Source organism: Apium graveolens, chromosome 2 (genome assembly GCF_009905375.1).
Source record: "Apium graveolens cultivar Ventura chromosome 2, ASM990537v1, whole genome shotgun sequence".
Taxonomy (NCBI): Eukaryota; Viridiplantae; Streptophyta; class Magnoliopsida; order Apiales; family Apiaceae; genus Apium; species Apium graveolens.
The window spans coordinates 290,621,408-290,639,894 of NC_133648.1; positions in this window are offsets into that span (position 1 = coordinate 290,621,408).

The following is an 18,487-nucleotide window of genomic DNA, read 5'->3' on the forward strand; positions in this document are numbered from 1 at the left end:
ATTTAATATGAAGAAAATCAAGTATCAAAGTCAAGACATGAAGAAACGTCACGGAAGTTAGTCACTCATGAACTAGACAGTACATCGAGTGTCAACATTGAAGTGGTGGAATTGATTCATAATTTTCAGTGATTTTCAGAAGATTTTCAGAAGAATGGTTGCAGTTCAAGATTAGTATTAATTCTCTATTAATTAATTAAGTCATATAGTTTAATTAAGAAAATAAATTATATCTGAAAGATTAATTTATTGATTAATTGAATTAATTGATTAATTAATTCTGAATTAATATTAAGAATTTTCAGAATTTTAATTGGATTAAAATCAGTTTTAATTCAGCAAGACAATTGAAACTAGCATGACAATCTGGATTGTCATACCAATTGTCATGCTAGGTCATTTCAATTGTCTCACCGAAAGTTCTACTGGAAGGAGATAGTCTTGCTAGTTCAGTTTGATAGTCTTGCTAGTTCAACCAATAGTCTTGCCGAAAGTCATACTAGCTTAAACTGATTTTCATACCGAAAGTTCTACTGGTTCAGCAGATTGTCTTTCTAGTTCAACCGATTGTCATTCCAGTTTAAGTGATTCTGTTGATTGAATTAAAAAGACAGAAGCAGCAGAAGACACAATTATCCAACAGAACACAAGTCAACCATTCAAGAAAAAAAGAAAAGAAGCAGCAAATATTTCATTTTCATCTGCAAACTTCAAGATCACAATTTCTAGTTTTAAAGCTAAATCCAAACAACTAGGAATCATTCTCTTGTTCTTGTGTAACTATCTAGCGGATCAAAATTCCTAGAACTTAATCTCAAATTGCGTTTAGCATTTGATTCTTTTTATTGCAAAAATAGAAAAAGTTCATGTCGAATTTATTCTAGATTTGTGATAATTAATTTGAGATTAATCCCTTGTAATCGATACCGTTGTTGTAACACCTTTCAAGTTTAATAATAAAATTTTATTTAACTTGAATTTTGTTTCAATTTTTATTCCGCATTAAATTCGATTATTCGGTATTGTTTGTATTCAACCCCCCTTCTACAAACACATTGGGACCTAACAATTGGTATCAGAGCCTTCTGATTAACGAACAAATCTAGATCCTAGACTTTTGTGATTTTTCAATTCCTTGAATTTTTATTTATTCAAAAATTCATAATGACTTCACAAAAAGTTGGAACCGTTAAAATTCCACTATTTGATAAAGAAAATTATGTTATGTGGAAGAAGAAGATGCTCTTGTTTTTACAAGTTGCAAATCCCAAATATCTGAACTTGTTAAAGAAGGGTCCAAAAACTCCGATGGTTAATGAACCAGAGGTGATAGTAGATGATGTTGTGATTACCAAAGCTAGAACCTATGCAAAAGAGCCTGAAGATTTTACTCTTGCTGAAAAGGAAGAAGCCTCCTTGGATGCCAACCTTCAATTAATTTTAATTGATTCCCTTGATCCCTTGATGAACAGACATGTGATGAACTGTAAAAATTCCAAACACATGTGGGAAACTATTGAGGTGATTAATGAAGGCACAGAGGAAGTTAGGGAGAACAAGTTAGAGATCCTAACCTCTGAGTATGAACATTTTAAATCAAATCCAGGAGAAGGAATTACTGAAGTGTTTGAGAGGTACAATGCGTTGATCAACAACCTGAACATAAATGGAAAATATTATTCAATCAGGGAGGTCAACAAAAAGTTCCTTTTAACACTGCCAACTCATCTTGAACATAAAAACACTGCCATAAGAGAAGCTAGAGATCTGAATGAGATTTCTTTGGATAGACTCTATGGTGTGTTAAAAACCTATGAGTTGGAGCAGATTCAGCAGAAGGAAGTCTACGGGAAAGATAGAGTGGTCAACACATCTACTGCTCTAGTAACTGAAGGTCAACAACAACAATAACAATCTCAACAGTCAGAGAGAATGGTACAGTTTTCCAAGGCTGAGGAAAATGTGTTAGTAGCAGAATATGATCCTCCTACTACAAATCAATCAAGTGATGATTTTTACTCCTTGGAAGAGCTGGAGCAATTGGAAGATGAGTCATTGGCCTAAATTGTCAAGAGATTCTCCAATGTTAGATTCAAGAGAAATCCCAAGTTCAAGTATAAGTTCAAGTACAAGTCCAACTACAACAGATTCCAGAAAGGTGGATCTTCATCCTCTAACACCAACAGTGGTGGATACAAAACATGGATGGTTGATCGGAGCACCATTAGATGCTATAACTGCAATGAGTTGGGACACTTTGCCATAGAATGTAGGAAGCCAAATCAAGTAGGGAAGAACTCTTATGATTCAAATCAGAAGAGTAACTCTGAAAGGGCTTATCTGGCAAAGGGAAGAAGCTGGGATGATACTGATAGTGAAGATGAAGAAGAAGGGAATCTTGCTCTTATGGCTATTGATGGAAAAGCTTCATCATCAAGAAAAGAGATAAAATATACTGATGCTGAATTAGTTTATCATCTAGGAGGTTCCTTAGATTGTGCTCGTCGTGATAATGAACTGTTAAGTCAGCAGATCAAAGACCTTGAGAAAGAGATCAATGAATTAAGACTTGTGCACATTAATCAAGACAAGTTAAAAGAACAAGTATTTTTTCTAGAGAATAGAGTTAACTGTTATAGACAACTCGAAACTATTCTCAAAGACAAGATCATCGGTCTTGAGACTAAGGTTAGAGCCTACGTTAATTCTTGTTCGAAGGCTAAAGAGTTCTACAGTAAGCAAGCTGTTAATCAAACATCTGGAATAGGTTATGATTACAATGCTGCTATTGGAGAATTAGGCATAAACTCCCCTCCTCATGTATGTGCTAAAGGTAGGGAAGTACCACATGTGCTTAAGGGTGTTGATAAACCCCTCTATAAAGCATCAATTGATGAACCATTTGATGCGACCTCCTCTATTATTCAAGAAGAAATACGTGCTGAAGATCATGCTAATGAGAAGGTTATTTCCAATTCAAGTGTGTCGAAAGTTCCAGTCAAAGTTGTGAAAGCAACTGAGACTAACTCAGACACACATGAGTTGGATAACAAAAATGCCATGTCTACCATGCATATTTTGCCTGTTGTTAATCCCTCTCATAAAGCATGTGGTGTTGCTAATTGTATGTCTTGTGCTTTTAATTTGATGTATGCTTATTTTAATGGTAAGCATGTTTCTAGTGATAAGACTACTCCTCGTCAGCATGTGAATAATAGGAAGCATGATAGGTCTAAGACTGCTAGTCCTTCTAAGGCTAGAAAGGAGACATTTGTGCCTAAGCCTAAAAAGAAATTTGTTAAGGCTGTTTACAAGGTCAAATGTTCAGTCATTGAGAACGTTGAGACCATGAAAATTAAAAATGTTGTTTTGCCTGACAAAGGACAATTCTACAAGTATGCTGGGCCCAACCAAGTTTGGGTTCTGAAGAAGGTCTAATCCATTTGTAGTGCAGGGCATTAAACAGGTGGAACCGGTAGTGTGGATTCTTGATAGTGGATCGTCAAAGACATATGACCGGAGATAGAGCCCTGCTACCAAATGTGGTTGAGAAAGCTGGCCCACTGGTTACCTTTGGAGATAACAACAAAGGTTTATCTGAGGGATATGGCTGTTTGTAAGCTGGTAATGTTATCATTGTAAATGTGTATATTGTGCTAGGTTATTATCAGGAAGCAGGATCTAACATATAGCACCAGTGACGAGACTTGAGAATATTATGACATATCAGGCATCTGATGCACATTACACTTGAAATTGGACTCTAGTAAGATGTGTACAAGTGTACTCCTGGTTGGTGAGTCAAAAGAGGAAGTCAATGCACCACAGTTCATGGACTTTGCAGTTGCAGATCTATTGGACTATACAATCTCTTCTTCACAATCTCACTTCAGGTTGATATGAACTAGTGTATTGATCAACCAATCGTCAAGGACATGGTATGGCACTCTAACTGAAGTTATAGTTTAATATGAACTAGTAGAGTCGTCATATTATTAACTCTCTTATCACTAGGCACAAACATATTGTTTTATATGTGCAGTGAGTTTTAGGAGAAAATCAAACTTCTTTCAACATTAGTGATTTCTTATTTCATTTAAAATCTTTTGAAATCACTATTGTACATCATTTCTCTCAAAAGATTAAATGTATAATTTTCATTCATTATAAATCTTAAGTACATTTTATCTCTCTATTGCCATATGTTCTGTGATACAGGTTCAGTCTCCAATGGCTTTCTTTCATTGACAGTCATGAGGTTGAAAACCCACAACTTCTATCCCAGATTGTAAAGATAAACACAGAAATAGAACCAACCAACACTCTCTTACCACAAATGTAGTATGAATGAGTGTGAGGGAGATAGTGCCTTAGTGTACCAAATAAGGAAGGTTCTGTAGTCAACCCAGCAGCTCTGTCTCCTACATAGATGAGTAGTATTTAAACCGAGACAAATGCTAGCTCCCATACATCTTCTAAAATAGATGTAATGGCTGAAAAGGCTCAAAAACAGTTACTAGATTCATCCTCTCAATAGGGTGCGTCTATTAAAATTTATCTGTCGGCCAGGATATCCGATGTAGTGTCACCACTTCAAACATAAACAATTCTTGATGCACAAGGAAAAGGTACACACACAAAGGATGAGTTGACGAAAACAAGAGTTTCGACCATTTTAAGGTCAGATTCGATTGTTCAAGATTCTTTAATGGACCAATTGCCTTTACAGGTGTTAGGAGAGGATACCCATCCAAAAGCCATATGTCAGTGATCAGTATCTACCTCCCCAGGCTTAAATCCCCTGGATGCATCTGCGGATAGTGGATCTGACATAGGTGCAGATCGGCAACTTGTTGACAATGATTCAGATATTACCTGATGAGTCACAAGGAAATGTCTTCACAGACATTAGAAGGGAACTTTGATCTTTATGCTAAATTTGTTGGATCATTGTTTACCTTCCCAGAATTCTAATCTGGAACCCTAAAAGGGAAACTAGCAACTTGTAGATTATGACTCAGATTCATCTGACGAGTTTAACAAGGATGGGGATTTGCGAACTCCCATTGCACCACCTGTGACCTCCTTAAGGATGGCTAAGGTGATTTTCCTTGCAGGTACAGCTGAATGTTGGAGCAATGAGAGGAGTTATACACTTGTGAGAATGAGTGTAAACACGAGTGGAGAGAAGAGTGATACACTTGTGAGAATGAGTGTAAACACGAGTGGAGAGAAGAGTGAAACACATGTGAGGTACACTAAACAGAATCACACCCTCACAGTGAGGAAGAAAGAGAAACTACTTGTTATTTCTTTTCCAACCAAGTGAAATATGAGAACTCCTTCAGACAACGGCATACATTCCTTCTCTAAGGGGGAGATAAAAGCTTAAGTAATAGTTTGGAGGATTCCTCAACTAAGGGGGAGAAATAGCAGGGAGGAAGAAAAAGATCCTACATATGTACACTACACCACACCATTGTTGTTTGTAACTACGAATCCTATTATACGGGAGAGGTGGTAAACACAAGGTGATTTCCTAGTAAGGGAAGAAGCTGTTTTCCAAAAGGGGAGTACCATTGGTTTTTATCTGCGGATCCAATTGTACGGGAGATGTGGTAAACAAAGGTAATCTCTTTTAATCAGTTGATTCTCATAGGGGGAGAAGCAAGACATATATGCGCTTCTCAACAGGAAATGTGGTTGTACAAAAGAAGATGAAACTACTTGAAGATATGTTCAGTCTAGAGGAACATCTATTTGGAATCTGGAAAAGGTTAAATGTTGTCCAGAACTTTTCTGCTATTTACTTTGCATTTATGTTTATATCTTTTTCCTATTTGTTAGTTGGGTTATCCTCTAGGTATTTGTTGTTATTGTCTAACAAACAAATAGGGGGAGATTGTAAGGCATATGTCATAGCCTATTTGTTTATTCGAGGATTTAACTCAACTCAAATAAGAATGTAATAAGTAAATAGTGGATCTACCGTCAAAGAGATCTCACAAAGTAACATCTGTCAAAGGATTCAGAAACAAGGTTCATCTACAGACTTGACGAATTACTTCACTGGAAGAAGTTCAAGAAATTGATCAAGCCTCAGTTATATAAATCAAGATTGTGGATTTAATCAAGTGACAGAGATCTCGTCAGGGTATCAGAGAATTACAAGGATTTAATCTGAAGAAAATCAAGTATCAAAGTCAAGACATGAAGAAATGTCACGGAAGTTAGTCACTCATGAACCAGATAGTACATCGAGTGTCAACATTGAAGTGGTGGAATTGATTCATAATTTTCAGTGATTTTCAGAAGATTTTCAGAAGAATGGTTGCAGTTCAAGATTAGTATTAATTCTCTATTAATTAATTAAATCATATAGTTTAATTAAGAAAATAAATTATATCTGTAAAGATTAATTTATTGATTAATTGAATTAATTGATTAATTAATTCTGAATTAATATTAAGAATTTTCAGAATTTTAATTGGATTAAAATCAGTTTTATTTCAGCAAGACAATTGAAATTGAACTAGCATGACAATCTGGATTGTCATACCGATTGTCATGCCAGGTCATTTCAATTGTCTCACCGAAAGTTCTACTGGAAGGAGATAGTCTTGCTAGTTCAGTTTGATAGTCTTGCTAGTTCAACAAATAGTCTTGCCGAAAGTCATACTAGCTTAAACTGATTGGCATACCGAAAGTTCTACTGGTTCAACAGATTGTCTTGCTAGTTCAACCGATTGTTATTCCAGTTCAAGTGATTCTGTTGATTGAACTAAAAAGACAGAAGTAGTAGAAGACACAATTATCCAACAGAACACAAGTCAACCATTCAAGAACAAAAAGAAAAGAAGCAGCAAATATTTCATTTTCATCTGCAAACTTCAAGATCACAATTTCTAGTTTTAAAGTTAAATCCAAACAACTAGGAATCATTATCTTGTTCTTGTGTAACTATCTAGCAGATCAAAATCCCTAGAACTTAATCTCAAATTGCGTTTAGCATTTGATTCTTTTTATTGCAAAAATAGAAAAAGTTCATGTTGAATTTATTCTAGATTTGTGATAATTAATTTGAGATTAATCCCTTGTAATCGATACCGTTGTTGTAACACCTTTCAAGTTTAATAATATTCTTATTTAACTTGAATTTTGTTTCAATTTTTTATTTCACATTAAATTTGATTATTCGGTATTATTTGTATTCAACCCCCCCTTCTACTACCTAACAGTCCCTTTTTTGGTATATTAGAATGGAGAAGTCATTTTTTTGGTACATCTGTTCAAAAAATTCCATTTATGGTACAGAACGCCTGTACTTGTGGGATTCTCCAACTGACACCCATAATAAGTGGCGTTCTGGGGTCATTTTAATTTTTTTTTTCTCTTTTTCCCGTGATGAAGTTGTGTTAGTGTGTTTTTGAACGAAATAAAATTAGATAAAGGGCTATTTTTGGACTCCCATATTAAAAAAATGGAAAATGTTTTTAGTAATTTTTTTTTGTTGGCTTATAATGTAAACCTAATTTATGTGTGTATTTTTTAATTTAAATAAAAAACCGTCTAAATATGAATTTTGTAGCTCCAAAAAAGGTGTCGTGAAATGTGAGTGTATAATTTTTAGGTGAGTGCATGTTTTGGCACGTGCGTATGTAAATAATCGTAGTTTTTTTAGGATCCAAATTTTTTTGTTGTGTTGTAATATAAACCTATATTTTGGGAAAATTTTAAATTTGAATTAAAAAATTTATATGACCAACACTTTTGTAGCTTCGAAAATGGTGTCTTGAGCGGCGAGTGCGTAATTGTCACGGGAGGGCAAATTTGTTCACGACATATTTAAATAACCGGAAATTTGTTTAGGTCCATTTTTCTATTATTTTGTAGGTATGTAAAAACATTTGGAGTTTGTATGATTAAATATTAAATAAACATTTGGAGTTTTTTTTATTAAAAACTAATATCACTAACACTTTTGTAGCTTCCAAAATGGTGTATTGAGCGACGAGTGGTTAATTGTAAGCGAGGGCATGTTTGGGCGTAATTGGAAAAAAATTTGTATATGTTATATTTTAGTTTTTAATTTGAAACTCGAGAAAGGGTGTCATGAGGGATAAAGAATTTAAAAGTACGTTGTAACGGAAAGTGGGATAATGAAAATGATAAAGTAGGAAGTACATTACAACTGAAAAAGGGATAATGAAAGAACTCTCAAATTTTTTAGTCATCCGCAAGATTAACAACGTAATGATCAAATTCTTGATCTTCAATCTCGTTAGCTTTCTCATCATTTTCTTCCTCATCCCCTTGAATGTGAGGGGAGGTATGCTTATGACCTCCCTCCCCATTTTTGTGGGTTGATGCGTGCCTACTCGACCGAGTTTGACGCGGTGGCCACGGGTCGGGGCCGTGAGTGCTATAACAGATGTTTGTAGCCATACCAACATCATCGTGGCCTTGAGAAAAATCCCCAAGTTTGACAATATACTTAGCATATTTCTTATCCCACTGCTGTTCCTCTTCACGTATCTTTTCAATCCTACACCTTGCGACTACATCCTCGGCCTCCCTTTTCCTCATCTCAAGCTCTTCCTCCATGAAGTGGTAGTATCGACACATTTCTTTTAATTCATAATCATATTCTTCCTTTGAAATATTACCAGCGTTGAAATTCTTATTAATGTTATCTTCGTACCGGATCGATGATTTCATAAACTCGAAGTGCATTTCCCCGTACCCAATAAACTGTTCATTGTCACGGACGGCGAATCCTTGTGCAGCCCGTATAGCTCGCATTCTTCGGATAAATTGTTTGACCTCACTGATTTTTGCTCTGTGAGATTCATTAGGTGCCTGAGATTCGGTCCATTTATACCTATTAAATTCCCCATTGTTACGCATTTCTGAGCTTGCGTGTCCCTTGCCCTTGTCCATGACCTCAGTGTATGAATCTAAAAATATGGATAATGTTAAAGTAGAGAGGGGTGAAATTGAGATGATGACTTATAGGTCCGCAGATATTTATAGGCCAAAAAATGAACTGGTAAAACTTTAAACTTTGAACTGGGGCAATAATGATGAAGGTGAATTTAATAGTTTGAGTTTTCAAATCATTTAAAATATTTGCACGTGACTAAAGTTCTGAATTATTACATGTGCATTACCTTTGAAAACACACAATACTTGTTTCAACTTATCTTATTTTCGAGGAGATTCGCACATGGGGTGTTTAATGCAGTGATGGACAAGAAGAAGATATTTGAGGGAAAAAACTATTACAATGAGGCAAAGAAATTACATTGTTTGCTAAAAATCAGCAAGGTTAACAACATATTCATCAGACTCTTTACCAGACTCTTCATCCTCAGCCTCCATTTGTAGGTGTTGCTGATGAGCCACAACGTACCTTGCTATTAAGTTATCATCTTGTTCAATAAGGTTGATTTCCATTATGTCATATTTTTTGTAAACCTCATCCACCTGACGGATACGTTCCTCCTCCGTTTGGGACATATCGTTATAGGCCCTTTCAATCTTCATTTTATCAGCTTTTATTTCGTCCAATATTTTCTGATTAACCTTACCATACGATTTCTTCGCGATTTTGGATTCTTTCTTTTTCCTTCCACGTTCAACGGATTCAGCTAAACTTAGTTGACGCATACCTCTCTTAACATTTGTAGGCGTTGCATGCCCTTTGCCCTTATCCATTTTATGTGTAATAAGATGCCTACAGTTTGAACATATGGTTTAAAGTTATGAAGTATGATGTATTTATAGGGCAAAATGAGCCTTATAGAGCGTAAAGGTTATTTTACATTCTTACCGTATACTTAATGACAAATATAATATTAATATGTCATCTAACAACCACTGAAATCTTATCAGCAACAGAAACAATTAATTTGCAAATATGTGATTTGAGTTGTCATTGATGTTTTCCATACTGCCTTTAATAAAGACTTTGAGTTGTCATATTTTCATATGCTATTATCTTTAATTATTTTGAAATGACTACTCGTTGTAGTGAAAGTAAGAAAAATGAAATGTCATTATGTAACAACTGTAGAGCGTGAATAAAGATTGAAAGAAAAATAAGATTGTCCTTAATAGTCCATTGCGTGTTTGAATTACTTTTATCAGTGAGTTGTATAGTCTATTACTGTCATTTGAAGTAGCTTTACAGTTGTTATAACAAATGAAAATGTGAGTAGATAAGTATGGAGTTTATTGTCTCATGTTGGCAATGTGTTGCAATATCATATTTCCCGTTATCATTGATGTATCATTTTATTTTTCCAATGTTTCCCTTGTAACATTATTTTCATTTGGATCAAGTTTTAAATTGTTTAAGTGTGCACCATTTGGAGCTAGTTTAGAAAGCATTGTGAATACTAATATCGGGAACGAAAATGAGTTGATCGTGACATAATAAAATACAACAAGTCCAAAAGTGACCATAACTAATAAAGTAAAGTCTAAACTGCATACAAACTGAAAACATGGCATAAATAAAGACGAGAAGGCTGGGAACATGAGCAACATTACTGATCAGCCACAGAACCTCCCGCCGGTGTGGCATAGCCTCCCTTTCCCTTTTACTGCTCTACGGGGCTGCTACCTGACATGCACAGGAGTATCGGCTTCCTTACTAGCGTTATCCTGCTCATCACTGTCATCCCTCATATCTTCCTCCTGCATCTGATGGGGTGTATGCATCTGACGCCCCTGCTCGAAGCTCTGTGCGGAGGTGTCATGTACCAACCAAGGGTCGAACCCCCTAGCCGGGGTCTGAAAAGAAAATCCTGAACCACTAGTCTCGGGTGGAAAACTGTAGGTAGGCTGTGGAAAAGCCTGAACCACATGACCATAATCACTCTGAGTAGATTGGCCCCAAGTGGATCCAGCAGCCCAATCACTAGGAACAGCATAAGGGCTCTCAGAACTGTGGCCCATAATAGATGTGCCGAAATAAGGGCTCTGAGTACTGTGGCCAAAAGTAGATGTAGCAGCAGCATGGCTCTGAGATATCTGCCCCCACGAGGAGCCCGCAACATCATAGACTTGGGAACTACGACCCCAAGTAGATATATGAGAGGATCCCTCTCCCTGAATGTAGTGGTCCCAGGTAGGCTCAGTATGTCCATGCCCCGGGGAACTTTGCTCCCAACCTGATGCAGACGAAGTGTATAGAGAAAAACCCTCACCAACTGATGGGCGAGGCCAAGGCTCCCAACCATCCAAAGGAGCTACCGGAACATGAAGATAAGCGGTATCTGGCCTACGTACATGAGCACCGCTAGTACGTGGGGTAGTATGAGGTGGATGCGGGGGCCTCTGTGAAAGAGAAGTGAATCCTATGGCATCTAATGTGACATGTAAACCCTGAAGTGTCTCATCCACAGTAGCATCATCCTCAGCCATGCCCGAACCCCGAATCTGGTGGTAGGCAGCGGACAAGCCCTCAGCCTGCATTGACAACATGTAAAAGTGTGAACATAAAGTCATATAAGGAAAAAACGGAGGTAGTTTACTTAAGAATATAAATCTTACAGCCACGGGTAGGTATCCCTGCAACCCCTGGAAGCCTTGTTGGCCCCTCCACATCCTAGGGTTGATCATGAAACCCCTTGTGACTGTAACACCCCCAAATCCGGGGTCAAGGGATTTGGTCGTCACTATAAAACTTCAATCCAAATTAACCTGTTAAATCAATAAACAAATGCCAGCGGAAGATAATTAGCATAAATGACCCCAAACTAATCCAAGATCTTTTAAGGTTACAGTTCTTGAAACAAGATATCCAAATTCCAAAAATAAATTTTTCACTTTCTTTTGAAACTCTTTTAAATAAATTCCAACTCAAAACTAAACCCACTAGTATAACTTCGAAATGAAGTATACTAGGCCCAAATAAAATATACAACTATAATATAATATAATATAAACAACTTTACACAATAAATCTTACACTAGCCCTCAAATCCTGGACCAACCACCTTCCAAAAGCTTCTTCTTTGTTTCCTCGAATTACGCAGCTAAACAGCGCAAGCTAATCCTTACTGGAGGTTAAATTTAAAAACAGGAAAGTATGAGCGAAAGAAATGCTCAGCAAGATCATTATAGCAAATATAGGGTCGTTTTGATATAAAACCGACATCTGCATTAGAGCAGAACATTTAAAATCATAATTGCTGAATCATAAAATTTTAGTTGAGGAAATCCCAAATTTAATTCCTTAATTATATTCAAAACCAATTTGATATTTTTGAGCGAAATGCTTCAGCAATACTTTGAATCTTGATGAGAATAAAACTCGTAAAAAAGTGTTTACGGAAATATCGTAAACAATAATAATATGAAACAATGATTATGGATTGAATCATAAATTTATTCAAAACTGAACTCTTCAAATTAATACTTATTTTGCTGTCATATCAAATTAGATATCAATACGAACTTTGATGCTCACAACACCCATACTGAAGTCAACATCAATCATCTATACTAATATCACCTTTGATATTTAACAACAACGTAAATATCAGCATAATTCAGAATCTGAATGAAAACTGCATTTCACCATTATTCCAAAACAGAAACAGTTGATAAATCATTTATGCTATGATTATCAAAACAATAAAGAATTTTAGATATCTATTTATATTGTAACCAATTATGCACTATGATGTTCCTGATGATTAGTCACGAAACAACACCGGTATCCCGCAGCCATACCGTAAATATAGGTACTGCCCGTATCCCGAAGATATACGGTACCTATAGGGCGCCAGAAAAGGCATAACAAGCCTTGTAAGATATTACACTTCCGTATTACACTTCTGTATAATAGCTCACGCTGGACCGGTGCCTCGGCCTCTTACGCAACCAGTAGCCATCCAGTCTTAAAACCTTTTATTGAAAAGGGGTCATAATACTCGACACTCGAAATAATTTTATTCCCCCATTCACTTGGGCAGGAATACTTGCAACAAAATCATTTTTCTCAAAACCCAAAACATTTGTAAATCTATTCTGAACATAGAATAGCAGAAGTGTGCTTGCATAAACAGAATTATTTAATTCAGCGATATGTAAAACATTTATCTATCTTGAACTGAATAGGGAAAGCAATACTTGCATGATAAGATTCAAAATAAATATCACTTGAACAAGAAGTGATGATAGGAATACTTGCCTTTAAGATTTAGTAGTTAGTCACACTCGCAAAGATGCATCTATTCTGACATTCTATCTCAAAACATCTCCGTCCTTCTTTTCAACACTTGACTGATATGTTGCTCCTGCGATTGCTAGAAGCCAGCTACCCAATACCATTCCATCTCACTCTTTATCCAACATCTTGTCTTGATCAACTCGAATGACCCGCATCTATATTTAAAATATAGAACTTTAATTGTCTAATCGATAATCACTCGACGAACTACGCGTCAAAAGCCTATCGTCTACCCATATGATAGCCCACACATAAATATAACAGACAAATACAGGACTCTTGATCCATATATGCACATAATTCACATAGCACATAAGCACATAACTCATATAAGCCACGTATCATATAATTTATATAACACATTTCTCGGTTCGTCAAAAGGTTCGATTCGATACGTTTAAAACAGAAATCGGGTCAAAAATATAATTTATTGATCAAAAATCGACTCAGAAGGATTCGTAAAACAAGCGACCTTTTGAAACAAAAGAATTTGGGTCTCGAAAGTATTTTTAATGAAAGCGGAATATTTTTTTGAGTCTGTACGCGTTTGTTTCGTATTAAACGGACGAACGATTGATTTATTATGAATTTTTGAATATTTTTCGGAATAAAACAATCTCCGAATCATTTAATAATTAAATAATAGGGCTCGAACACTCGAAAATAATTTTATAAGAATTATCGAGCCTGAAAAATAATTTAAAATAATATTTTAAAGCTCGAAACTATTTTTCGGAATTTTTAAATCATAAGAAATAATTATCTCTAATTAAATAATCAATTAAAATTCATTAACTAAATAATTTGGATCTATTTTCGAATAATAATAAAAATAATAATCTTCAGAACTAAAAATAATAATATTTTCTTGGAAATCGGACAGCACCTCCTCTATTTCTCGGACTGCCAGTCGATATCATATCGACACAACCAATCAATCAAGTCCAAACCAATGACGCAATCCACATTTCACAATTTCCCAACCACCGATTCAAACCAACTAATTATTATTATTACTCGTATTTTATATTTATTTTAAAATATTAGGACTCAGAATAATTCATCACGGTCCACCGTCGGCTCGCCGAAGTTCATCGCCGACGGAGATAAAATTCGCGGGTTTCCGTTTATTACGGACATCCGACACGAATTCCATCGATTAATTTTTATAATTTCCGCACAGATCTTTTTATTTCACGAATCGCAATCAAGTAATTTCTGCAGAATAATTAAAATAATTACATCACTAAAATTTCTAAAAAACCAAAAATTCAATTCGAACTCATTCGAATTAGGCAACCCAAATCAAGCAACTAACACAGTCAAACACGCGCCTACGCGCTGCGGTACATAGGGGGGTCGCCTCGCCGGAAAACCCGGCGGCAACCGGAAAACACCACAAACACAGGGCACAACCCAGCATAAATACACACACAGGAACATATACATACGACATATATATATATAAGTAACCAATCACAGGTACAAATAGAGAAAGCAAGCCGGCCGGAACTCCGGCGATTGCTTACCGGAAAAACAGAAACATGCACGCGAGTATACCGGGGATGAGGAAGAGAGAAAATCGAGGGGAAACAAGGGACGCGAGAAAGAGATTGGAAGGGAGATAGAGAGAGACTGTTGAGAGAGGGAGAGAAAAAGAAATCGATGAGGGAGAGAGGTGAGCAGGAGAGAGAAGAGAGATTAGATAGATAATTGATAAATTGTAGTCTTTATCTGAATCCAACACCGTAATTAACAATTTAACGAACCAATTACGGGTAAATACAATCCTGAAATTTATCAAAATAACTTTAAAATTCCCGAAATAATTTAAAACTAACAATATAAAATTTTCATAATTTTTAAAGTATTTTTAACTTGCGCGCTATACCCGCATTTTAAAATTAACGAACCGAGCTGCACTTGAAACAAATTCAGAAAATCACGAAAATAGTCTTAAAATATTACAAATATCCAAAAGTTAATAAAACATAAATTTGGTAATTTTTAAATAGATTTTGAAACGCAACTTATACCCGCTTTTCTCAAATAAACGAATCAACGCACGGGTCAAATTAATCCCGAAAATTCCCAAAATAATTTTAAAATTCCTGGAATATTCCCAACTTAAATAAATATGAGTTTTATAATTTTTAAAGAATTTCGGAATTAAATACAGATTTTATAAATAAATGCACTCAGAAAATCATACAGGGCTAAATAATTAATGAAATATTGATTTCTAAATTTTATAAAATCCCAAAAATAATTATTGTAATTATAAAGTCCTAAAAATAATTTTAAAGATAATTTAAATATTTATGAAATTAAAATTTTAATAAAATACTTTTAAAGACAAAAACAAAACGATACGACTCAGTAATTAATAATACAATTAATCCTCAATCACAACTGAGTTTCACACAATTAATATTACATACAACACTTTGAGACAGAATATCCATCCAATCCCTAATATTACTAAATGAACTCAATTTACCGATATCAATAAAATTATTGGTTTTCAAATAAACTTTTGAAAATAATACATTTAAGGAAATATTTTCAGATATTAACAAGGATCGATATAACACTCAACAATTAGCACATTACCATTTAATAACACAAACTCGTCAAATAGGAATAAAATATCCACCATTTTATTCTTTAAATCACGTAAACATATTCAAATATTAATAATAATAATTCTGAAAATACGGGATATCACAGTGACTCTATCGAACCACTGGGGATACTGAACTGCGCACATAGGTCTCCGAGTGCGCCTGTAAGCTGGTTGCTGAAGCACTACACTGTGGCGTGAGTCCCACAGCTCACGTACCCTATCCAACTGCAAAGGCCATCCTCTCTGACCCCTATGAAAAAAATCATGGCCTCAGAGCGGAGTCGGTAGGGACCTTCTACAAGTAGCCAAACTATCTAGTGACCCTATCAGTGTAGCATCACTCCACCCATGTCAAGTAAAAAAGGGGAGAAGGTGCACTCATAAGTGATAGCTCAAGCGCAGGGATGTCTCGTGCCTCATCTGCGCAATCCTCGTAGGGCCTCCACCTGAAGGAATCCTCGGACATGGTATCTAGGTCATAGTGAATCCCGCGCAACGAATGTGTCTGCACAGTCGTAGCATTCAATGAGACCATCCACCTAGAGAAAAATGTATTGTGTTAATGACATGCTTGCAACATTTGTAAAAATCAAACAAATGAGTTAGAATGTTGTCACACCCCCAACTTAAATAGCAAAATAATTATAGCTATTACATCATTTTAATGAGTACTACACAACCAAAATCCAAGATCTTACAGTTTAGGGTTTGGAACAGCCCAACACTACCAACTATTACATCTGACTACAAATACCGAGTCCTCACACAACTATTATTACTTATTCTACCTGGGCTCGATCATAAGCATCCGCATCACAGGTCTTACGGGCAGTCTGCTTGAATCTAACCATGGCTGCTAGCTGTAATATCAGGGTAAAGCAAGAAGTGAGCCAAAAGCTCAACAAGTGCTAACAATACAACGCAAAGCATAAATCGAGATATACCTTTAGGAATGACAATGGAATGACATAATCAATGATAATCGAGAGATAAAACTTATGTGAGTTGGCATCACTATGCTTGCATCAAAAAAATTTTAAAATCATTCTTAATCAAAATCATTTTATGACGCTACGGATTACAGCCGGTGATCAGCCGCGAAGTAACCCCGAACCTCGCTGGGTTCTAAAACATTATTGGGAATCCCTAGGCAACTTTTAAGCCTAATATAAGTGTGGAAAGGACTCGCGTCTCAGTCCAGATCCACCATTCAAGAAAACATTTGTCCCCCTTTGGGACTGAAAAATCCACGTTTTAATCATTTTAAAAACTGATGCCGATTTATGACAAAATCTCTTTCGACTGTAATTATTTTTATCAAGGGATTATAGATCAACTTGAAACACTGGAAATATGACACTAAATCTCAGGGCCATGATCTACTAGACTTTACTATATTAGGGTAATTGAGAGGTTTCCATAAACAAGAACTTAGACAAGGAAATTAAGCCAGGCTATTGGATAAGATGAAAGAGTAATGCCAAACTAGGCTTAAAGCAACGGTTGTAGACAAGATATAGGTATTAGAACATCAAAAGATAGGCATCACTGGTTCCAATAGGATAAAGGTGTTAAAATATAAAGAAAGCGATCATCAGCTCAGTATATAACAGGGTATCAAGCTTTAGGGTAAGGATAGGGTTATCAAACAATCATGAATGTATTTAAGAAATGATTGGCTTTTAGGTATCAAGATAAAGTTTCTATCGAGGTTATTTCAAGAGTTGAATCAAAGCATCAGGGTGCAACATCAAGATTTCTCAGGGATCAATAGCATGATAAACAAAAGGATCAATAAGATATTATAACGCATCTCTAATTTATCATGGCATTAAACTATCATGAAAGACTTTTGAACTACTTGCAATATGTACTCGAGGGTTCATGGCATCTCTATGTAACTCAAAGATAAACAAAAGATACGCTTGATTCAAATACATCAAAATGACTCAGGATAATTGCATCGATATATATATATGAACTGTTTACAGCAAATACGAAGGTCAAGTTGAATCACTTGCCTTGAGATAGACTGGTCTGGTCTGACTGGTAGGAGCAACAACTGGAGCTTCACTCGACTTTTAAGGCAAGTTTTCCCTCGTCTCGAGATCCTACATAAATAATAATAATCCTCATTATAATATATTCTTTCCATCTTAACCTATTTACAACCCGAAATTAAACATGGATGGCACTTAGGCCTATACACACTTAATTCATATCCAACATTTATATTTTTAAATGTACACACGTAGCCACATAATCACATATCGTATATTAATACCAAATAACATCACATACACCATAACGCCACACTAGGCTTGGATGATCTCGACTCACCACTTAAATTACTTGGTTGCTAACTAAGCGAAGTCTTCGAATTTGGGCTTCCTAACTCAATGTGCCTTTCCTAAATTATCCAAAACCTATTGACCCTCACTTGTGCCTTTTGCTCTACTGACCTTATACTATCTTACAACTATGGTGGTCGACCTAATACTCACTTCTAAGTGTCCTAAAACTATGTGATAAGTGAAAGTGCTTACTGGTGCAAATTTCAGAATGGTAACTAGGGTTTCTTGAGTGCATTAGACACTCTTAAACTACAAGTTTTTCTT